Source organism: Pinus tabuliformis, chromosome 9, assembly GCF_031772625.1.
Source record: "Pinus tabuliformis cultivar Carrire ecotype Pingquan chromosome 9, CPIR1, whole genome shotgun sequence".
Lineage (NCBI taxonomy): Eukaryota > Viridiplantae > Streptophyta > Pinopsida > Pinales > Pinaceae > Pinus > Pinus tabuliformis.
In genome coordinates this window covers 1832508230-1832517394 of record NC_142307.1, presented here as the reverse complement: position 1 = coordinate 1832517394, position 9165 = coordinate 1832508230, and positions in this window count along the sequence as shown.

The window sequence follows — 9165 nt, the reverse complement described above, 5'->3', positions numbered from 1 at the left end:
AGAATTTTTTTAACTAACTTTTAGGACTAGGTCATCTACATACAACACAAATATAATCATATCAAATTGATCATAATCAAACAAATAATACAAGTTAAGACCTACAATAGTCTTAGTGATGCCCTTAATATGTAAGTACTCATCAAAAAACAAAGTATCTTCAAAATTTGTTTTGTTGCACACATAATTAGTTTATGTTTGGACCCTCACAACCTAGTGCGCTGCTTAGAAGCTAGAGCGATGCACGTTCAAGTTATTAAAATTTAACACATATCAATCCATTTTGTCCTCTTTTTGGGAGGTGCTACATTAATTTTCGGTGTGGAATGCTCATCACATTGAACACCCTCCTCATTATTTCTGTCTCCCATTCGCTGAAACTCAACAATAGTTTCCTACCAAGGTTCAGGAATGAGTATTGGATGATTTTCTGCAACAAGCAGATCATCATGTGCTTGTATATCCTCCCCATGCTCACTCCTAGATGTTTCACCTAATTCCTATACACAGCACACTTTAACTTGTTATAATAACATTAAAACCTCCAATTGATTTATTGCATTATTAATATAATATTATAAACAACTAACCTCAGATCCATAACCAGTAATTATTTTTCCCCTAGATTTATCATGTGTTGGCAAAGACCTTGGGAACCGTGTAATACAACATATTTTAGGTCTTCCTCTGAAGCTTCCTTTTGAAATTGGTGAACCTACATTAACAAAGATAATCATATCTATAAGGTAAAATAGCTAATAAGATACAATTAACTCAATGTGACCATGGTTACTTTGCCTAAAATAGAAAATATAATATATGGAAATATCACTTACCATACCACCACGAATACTATTATATCCACCAGAGCTTAATTTGTGAGATCCAATTTTTGACACCCTAGATTAGGTTGCTTTTCTTGTATCTCCTAGGCGTCTCAAAGCTCCTCCTTGTGCAGATGGCATATAGTTTGGATTTATGAGGACTTTCCTCTTAAACATGGCATCTTTCATAAGTTCATCCCACATCACTTGGTCTGTGATCCAAGCTGAACGTGGATACATCAAGTTTCTTGTCAACTTTGTCCTTAAATTGGACCTCTTTGAGTGCATGTATTTACTTGCGATCTGTAAAATAAGTTCCTTATCAAATCCAGGATTACCAAATGCTATTACTACATCTTTAAATAGTTCCTCTTTTTTGGCATTGGCTTGTTTCCTCCAATCCATTTGGATGGTATCTCCAAATAATTCTTCTGCCTGACGAAAAATAAAGTGATAAAATTTCAGCCATGTTTCATCCTTCAAGACATTTGCTTCTAAAGTGAGCAAGATTGTAACTTCTTGCATTTATTTTGTGGTCACAGATGATATTTTGTGGTCTCGGGGATTGAGTAAGGTTCCATTGTAGATACATTAGGCACTGTCTCACTTACTTCCTGCATTTACAATGAAATTGTGGAACTATTAAGAACCAAACGAAAATACGAAACTATTTTTCATATCTAAAATAATGATCCTAGACATAACAAATGAAATTATAAAAAGAAATAAAATAATTTTACCTGTTGATCTCTTGCAGGAGCTACACTCTCCAACAATGACTTTTCACATAACTGAAATTGTTCAATTATTTCTTGTCTGATTTGAACAATTGCAGGAATATCTGGTAGGAGCCTTAACATTCTTGTTTGTGAGTCTATAAGACTCCTCAAAGAAACTTGTTCTGGTCCTGGTGAGAGAATGTTGACTAGACCCACATTTGATGTAGAGGGCATGTTATGGGGTTTTGGTCTAGGTGTAGATGGCATAACATGACCCTCTATACCAGCAGATTGTGTAAAGGGCATGTTATGGGGTTCTGGTCTAGGTGTAGATCGCATAACATGACCCTCTATACCAACAGATTGTGTAAAGGGCATGTTATGGGGTTCTGGTCTAGGTGTAGATGGAACAACATGACCCTTTATACCAACAGACTGTGTAAAGGGGGCATGTAATGGAGTTTTGGTCTAGGTGTAGATGGCATAACATGACCCTCTATACCAATAGATTGTACACTTTTTGGAGTCACCCTAGAAACATCCTGCAAGGTGTAGGAATTTACAGGGTAAGTTCCTCAGAAAGAACACCAAAAGGACACCGCTCACAACCAGATCTCAAATCAATACACCAGTATTTTTGACGTGGTTAAAACCATCAAAGTGCAAGGAGGGAAACAGTCCACGACCTGTCCCAATGTGGGTACTACAGGCAATTTATTAATCAAAGAATGAAAATTTACATAAGCTTCTCTCATGCACGGATTACACGAGCAATGACCCTCCATGCGCTTTAAATAGAACTCATGGACCAATCGGGTGTCAAGGCACGGATCAAGTGTCGGTAATACCGAGGTGAGAGTGAACCGTTGGATCACTACATATCCTGACCGTCGGATTGTAAGTTACAAAATGTACAACGGTAAAGAAAGACACTTTACGTAACTTCTATACCTAACTCTATACTAGACCAAGTTGAACTTAACTATATCCTATGTGTCGGAATATCCTAACATCCCCCCTTAAGAACAACTTGGGATAGGATTGAAGGATTTATAAATATGACACAATAGGAGAAGGAAGGAGGCACTAGAGCCTATCCCCCCTTAGTGACAACTTCCTGAACTCCAAGCATATATCGAAGTTTAGTGAACTTCGCCTCTGTGAGAGCCTTTGTGAAGATGTCTGCAACCTGATCATCTGTTGGACAATATTGCACTTCAAGAACATGGTCATGAATGAGCTTTCTGATGAAGTGCATGTGTAGTTCAATGTGTTTGCTGCGCTGATGCTGGACTGGATCTTTGCATAGCTGAATGGCACTTTGATTATCACACCAAAGTGTGGTTGGATGCTGCTGCTCAAAGCCAAACTCTGATAGGATCTGACGAAGCCACAAGGCTTCCTTACTAGCTTCCACGGCACCACGATACTCTGCTTCTGCTGACGAAAGAGAAATGGCAGCCTGTTTCTTACAAGCCCATGTAATAGGTCCTGAACCAAGAGTGAAGACATAACCGGCAGTAGACTTCCGATCATCAGGGTCACCAGCCCAATCAGAATCAGTGAAACCAACTAACAGAGGAGCTGCTTTGGCACTGTAATGAATCCCAAACTGTATTGTACCTCGAACATAACGAAGTATTCTTTTAGCTGCTTTCCAATGACTTTCACGAGGGTTTTTCATAAAACGAGCAACAAGGCCAACAGCAAAGGAAAGATCAGGACGAGTATGGGTTAAATACAAGAGTTTTCCGACAAGTTGACGGTATAAGGTAGCATCAACTTCAGGAGAAGTACAAGAGACTGAAAGTTTGACTCCAGACTGAAAGGGAGAAGGGGCTAGCTTACAGTCATCCATGTGAAAATGACGAAGAATATCACAAGCATACTTGGACTGGGAAAGGAAAATACCCTCCTGGGATTGCAAGACTTGAAGACCGAGAAAATAGTGTAAGTGTCCTAAGTCTGTCATTTCAAATTTCTTTTTAAGGCTGGACTTCACATGGTTTATAAGGTTGGGATCACTACCAGTAAGAATAAGATCATCAACATAAAGAACAAGGATGATAAGAGAGTTGCCCACTTTCTTGGTGTAGACAGTATTGTCAAAATGACACCTAGAAAAGCCAGATTCTAAAAGAAAGCTATCCATTTTGGCATACCAAGCCCGAGGAGCTTGCTTGAGGCCATAAAGGGATTTCTTAAGTCGACAAACAAGGCTGGAGTCTGTTTGTATGAAGCCAATGGGTTGTTCCATATAGATTTCTTCCTGCAAGTCCCCATGCAAGAAGGCAGATTTAACATCCATCTGATGGACTTCCCATTTTAAAGAGGCAGCAAGGGAAAGAACAAGGCGGATAGAGTTCATTTTGGCAACATGGGAGAAGGTTTCAGTGTAGTCAATGCCTTCAACCTGTGAAAAGCCCTTAGCAACGAGACGAGCTTTATGTTTATCAACTTTCCCATCTGGTCCATACTTGGTTCTGTAAACCCATTTACATCTAACAAGTTTGCGTCCCTTTGGTAGAGGAACAAGATCCCATGTATCATTTGTCATCAATGAATGATATTCTTCATTCATAGCTGCTTCCCAATGTGGATGGCCTGAAGCTTCTGCAAAAGTGTCAGGATCATGATTTACTGGAGCTTGAGCCAGTAAAGAAGAGGCTCTTTCAAACTGAGAACGTGTACGTCGCTGATCTGTAGGATCACCGGCAAGATCACCTGCTGCATCTCGAGTAGCACGGACCCATCTTGGAAGTTGAGGATCCTGAGAAGGTGGGGGAGGATTGTCATCCTCGCTTTCATCATCTGAAGAAGAAATGTTTTCAAAAATAGAAGAGATAGGAAGAGGTGGCACATCCGCCGGACTAGGCTCGCAGGCCGATTTATTTTCATCAAATTTTACATCTCTTCTAATGATAACATTTTTGGACTTAAATGGAATAAGTCTATAACCTTTTACATCTTCAGAATATCCAACAAAAGTACATTTCTCACTCTTAGGTTCTAAAGCTTTATGCTTTTCATCTGGAATATGGGCCCATGCTTCACTTCCAAACACACGAAAGTGACTTACATCTGGTTTAATGGAACTCCAAGCTTCTTCTGGAGTGATATTCTCTAGAACCTTAGTAGGAGTGCGATTGATTATATAATTTGCACAATTAATTGCTTCGGCCCAAAAACTAAGACTGAGTCCTTTAGATTGCAGCATACAATTAGCCATTTCCTTTAAGGTGCGATTTTTCCTTTCAGCTACACCATTTTGTTGTGGAGTGTATGGAACAGTATGTTGCATTTGAATTCCATTTTCGGTGCAAAAGTTGATGAATGTGTTTTTAACATATTCTCCACCATTATCAGTTCTTAGCTTAAGAATTTGATGTCCAGATTGTTTTTCAACAAAGGCTTTGAAGGCCAAAAAGGTGTTAAATACTTCGCTCTTGAGTTTTAAGAAGTATACCCAAGTGCGTCTGGAGAAATCATCAATGAAAGTTAAGAAGTACTTGCAGCCAGAGAATGAAGCAACAGGAAGAGGACCACATAAATCACTGTGCACAAGCTGTAAAGGGGCTGAGGCGTGCCAAGAGGCACGTTTGTCAAAACTGTCCCGATGATGTTTTCCGAGTACACATCCGGAAAAAACACCATCTCTGCAAGATACCATAGGAAGACCTGTCACCATATTTTCTTTACATAGATGCTGAAGGGAGCGATAGTTTAAGTGACCAAATCGCTCATGCCAAAGTTTGCTCACTTCATCATTATGAGCAACAAATACTGAGGGAAGATTTGATGACCCAAAGTTGTGAAACTTATACAACCTTTTGGAATCATCAGCAAGACCAGTAGCTAGAATCTGTTTAGGATCTTTTAGATCCTTGATTACAACATCATGAGGTGAAAATTCAACAATTTTACCTTCACCTGAATGAGTTATCTGATAGAAAGATAGAAGGTTGCAGGATAAGGTTGGAACACATAATACATCATTAAACTGACCATTGTCTAGATGAACAGTTCCAGTCCCTACAACATTAAGAGATCTATCATCACCAACATATATATTTTTGGTGTTACAATCATTTAAAGAAGAAAACATGGCTTGGTTTTTGGCCATGTGAGAAGAGGCTCCAGAATCAATGAGCCACTCATGAGAATGAGAAGAAGAAGAAGATACATTTAATGCATAACCAGACTGAGATGATTGACAATGACATGCAGAAAGTGCCATTCCGGAAGTTGAAGTTGAAGTAGGCTCCACATGGATGTTATGTTTCTTCATTGCGGCTTCCAAGGCTTCCATCTTCTTAAAGCATTTAGATTCTAAGTGGCCATCTCGATTACAAAAATTACAATGTCTATCAGTCTTCTTCCATTTGTTTTTATTGGTCTTATCATTTTGCTGAAATGATCTTTCATTTTGAGGCTGAGATGGTTTAGGACCATTCTTTTGAGGATATGACTTCTTAGGATTCTTTGAATTTGGTTGCTGCTGGGCGGCTAACGCTTTCGTGGAAGAGTTTCCAAGATTAAGAAGACCAAGGTGTAAGAGTTTTTCTTGTTCTCTTATTAAGGAATCACAAAAGGAGTCAAAGGAAGGGGCCTTGTAGTATTTTCCTTGACAAATGAAAGCTTCCCTTGTAGAATGGAAAGTGGAAACAAATACAGAGTAGGCTGGTCCCAACTTAGTAAGGATGGAATAAATAAGGTTACCATCTTCTTTCTTAACTTTAACACCTTCCAAGAGATATCTAAGAGTCTTGAATTTGGACAAGAAATCTTCAATGCAAGAAAAATTATTAGGATCCAAAGTAAGCAACTCATTTTCAAGTTGATGGGCTCTAATTTCATTTTTAATCCCAAAAACTTTAGCGAGTTTTTCTAATGCTTCATGAGGAGTCTCAAGGTCTGCAATGTGGAATCTAAGATCAGGAGAAATAGACATCCCTATCAAACCACGTGCTTGATCTTGTCTATTTTCCCATTTTGCAACCTTGTCTTCATCTTTTGGTTTCTTCTCTTGGTCTGTGGCTATTCTGAAGAGACCTTTACTTCTAAGTAAATCTTCCATGTAGGCTACCCATTGGAAGTAGTTAGTGCTGTCAAGAATGACTTGGCATGGACTTTCCATTTTAAAAAAAAAATTGAAGCTGAAGATGCTGAAAGTAAGTGTTCCAATGGATAGATCTCGAAAAATAGTCGGTTTTAAAAAAAACGGCTCTGAAAAAGGCTTCCGGATGAAGAAGTTATGGCTTTTTGAAAAAAAAATGTTGAAGTTGCCGGCAAAGTGCGCGAATGTGCGGGAATGAAAAAATCCGCCCCCACAAAATGGAGACTTGAACCCAAGACCTCTACTCTCTTAAAATAGCTTTGAACCAATTGATCTATACAAAAAATTTGAGAGAGAGAGAGGGAGAGAGAGAGAGAGAGAGAGAGGGGGGGGGGCCTTGGTTTGCGTGCTTGCCTTGAGAAAGCTCTTTTTCCCTACAAAACACAAAACACAAAACCCAACACGAATATGCAAAGAAAAACGAACCTTGCAGCTCGAAGTTTTCTTTAGCCAAAAAACTAGAAATTTAAAAAAAAAATCTCAAAGTTAGCTTTAGCCGAAAAACTAAATATTTTTCTCAATGTTTCTGATTTTCCGAGATCACACTAAGGTGCAGGGAAAAGAGCATACGCATGAGAAAAATCCTTCCTTTCTGTTTCTGATTTGCCCAGATCGCACAGAGTCGCAGGGCAAAGAGCATACGCAGAAATGAAAGGTATAGATCCGGTTAAAAAAAAAGGCTAAATAAACCGAAACCGAAATAAGCAGAGAGAAAATAACAGTAAACTGCAAAAAAAACACTGTATACCTCCCGATCTGAAAAATGACGCAGCTAGGGCTACCGGAAACCTTTTCACGTGAAACGAAAGGGGTTCCTCATTGGAACAGATGCTCCGAATGCAACAAAGCAGTCCTCTCGGACCGAAAGCAGTCAGAAACAGCAGATCTAGAAAACGACAGCCGCATGCAGTTCTACCGGCTTCAGATTTGGATCACTAACGGACGCGGACCTCAAATAGCTCTGATACCATGTAGGAATTTACAGGGTAAGTTCCTCAGAAAGAACACCAAAAGGACACCGCTTACAACCAGATCTCAAATGAATACACCAGTATTTTTGACGTGGTTAAAACCCTCAAAGTGCAAGGAGGGAAACAGTCCACAGCCTGTCCCAACGTGGGTACTACAGGCAATATATTAATCAAAGAATGGAAATTTACATAAGCTTCTATCATGCACGGATTACACGAACAATGACCCTCCATGCGCTTTAAATAGAACTCATGGACCAATCGGGTGTCAAGCCACGGATCAAGTGTCGGTAATACCGAGGTGAGAGTGAACCGTCGGATCACTACATATCATGACCGTCAGATTGTAAGTTACAAAATGTACAACGGTAAAGAAAGACACTTTACCTAACTTCTATACCTAACTCTATACTAGACCAAGTTGAACTTAACTATATCCTATGTGTTGGAATATCCTAACACAAGGTACAAATATAAATAATAAGATGGAATAACAGATGAATAATGTTGAAATATATAACTAGGTTCGGTCCTCATAATGACATATCTAATCACAATTCTATGTAATTTATGTAAAAAAAGGAAAAAGAAGATTATTTTTATTATGACTGAGGCATGGGTTTCATGAACACATGAAGAAGAAAGTCCCATTATAGAATGACAATATCTCAGAAGACTCATTAAAAGAAGGTCCTGAAGGTGGAAAATGATCAGTGAAATGTAGTGTAAAGTTGCAAATAATCATGACAACCAAAATACTAATCAGTACAGATAGGTGTCCATGAGGTATGTATAATAATTTTCTTTTAAAGGGTCCATCATAAGATGTAATAGGGTTGAATTTATAGGTTTATATTTTAAGAAATACCCTAGTATTTAGAAACCTTAATATTAAGGCATTTGTTCCTTATGATTTGATTTCTAGGGCATGGGATAAACTCTAGAATGACATAAAGGAAAAAGAGTATGATCTAATGTTTGAATTTAATAAACCCTAAAAAGGCCTCTTGATTACATAAAAACCATAAAAAAGTAACTTGACATCATGTTTTGGAATAACATATTGCTTGGGTTACTTGTTAAAATAGTATTGTATGTACAAGAAGAAAAAAGCAAATGGGGTGATCCATTTGAAGGCATGATGTAGCTCTTTGTAACACCTCATAAATCATGGTGTCGTTGTGTAACACCTTTATTAAATATATGCCCTAGATTTCTCAACAAATAACATAATCAAACTCACATAAATAAATTGTTGAATCTTACATCTTGCATAACATTAGCTGTATATGGGGGCATTAATGATCCCTGCATGCCAACATTGGTTGTATTGAGGAGCATAAATGAATCCTGCATGCCAACAAAATGCACGATTAGTAAAAACACAAATATTAATAAATATATATAGTGAAATAATTTAACTAAATGCACAAAAATATTGAACAAGTTTTACCACTATCATTACCTTAGATGTTTTATAAGGTGTTATAGGGGTTGGAATGACTTTAGCAATTGCCTGCATTCCACAAACATAA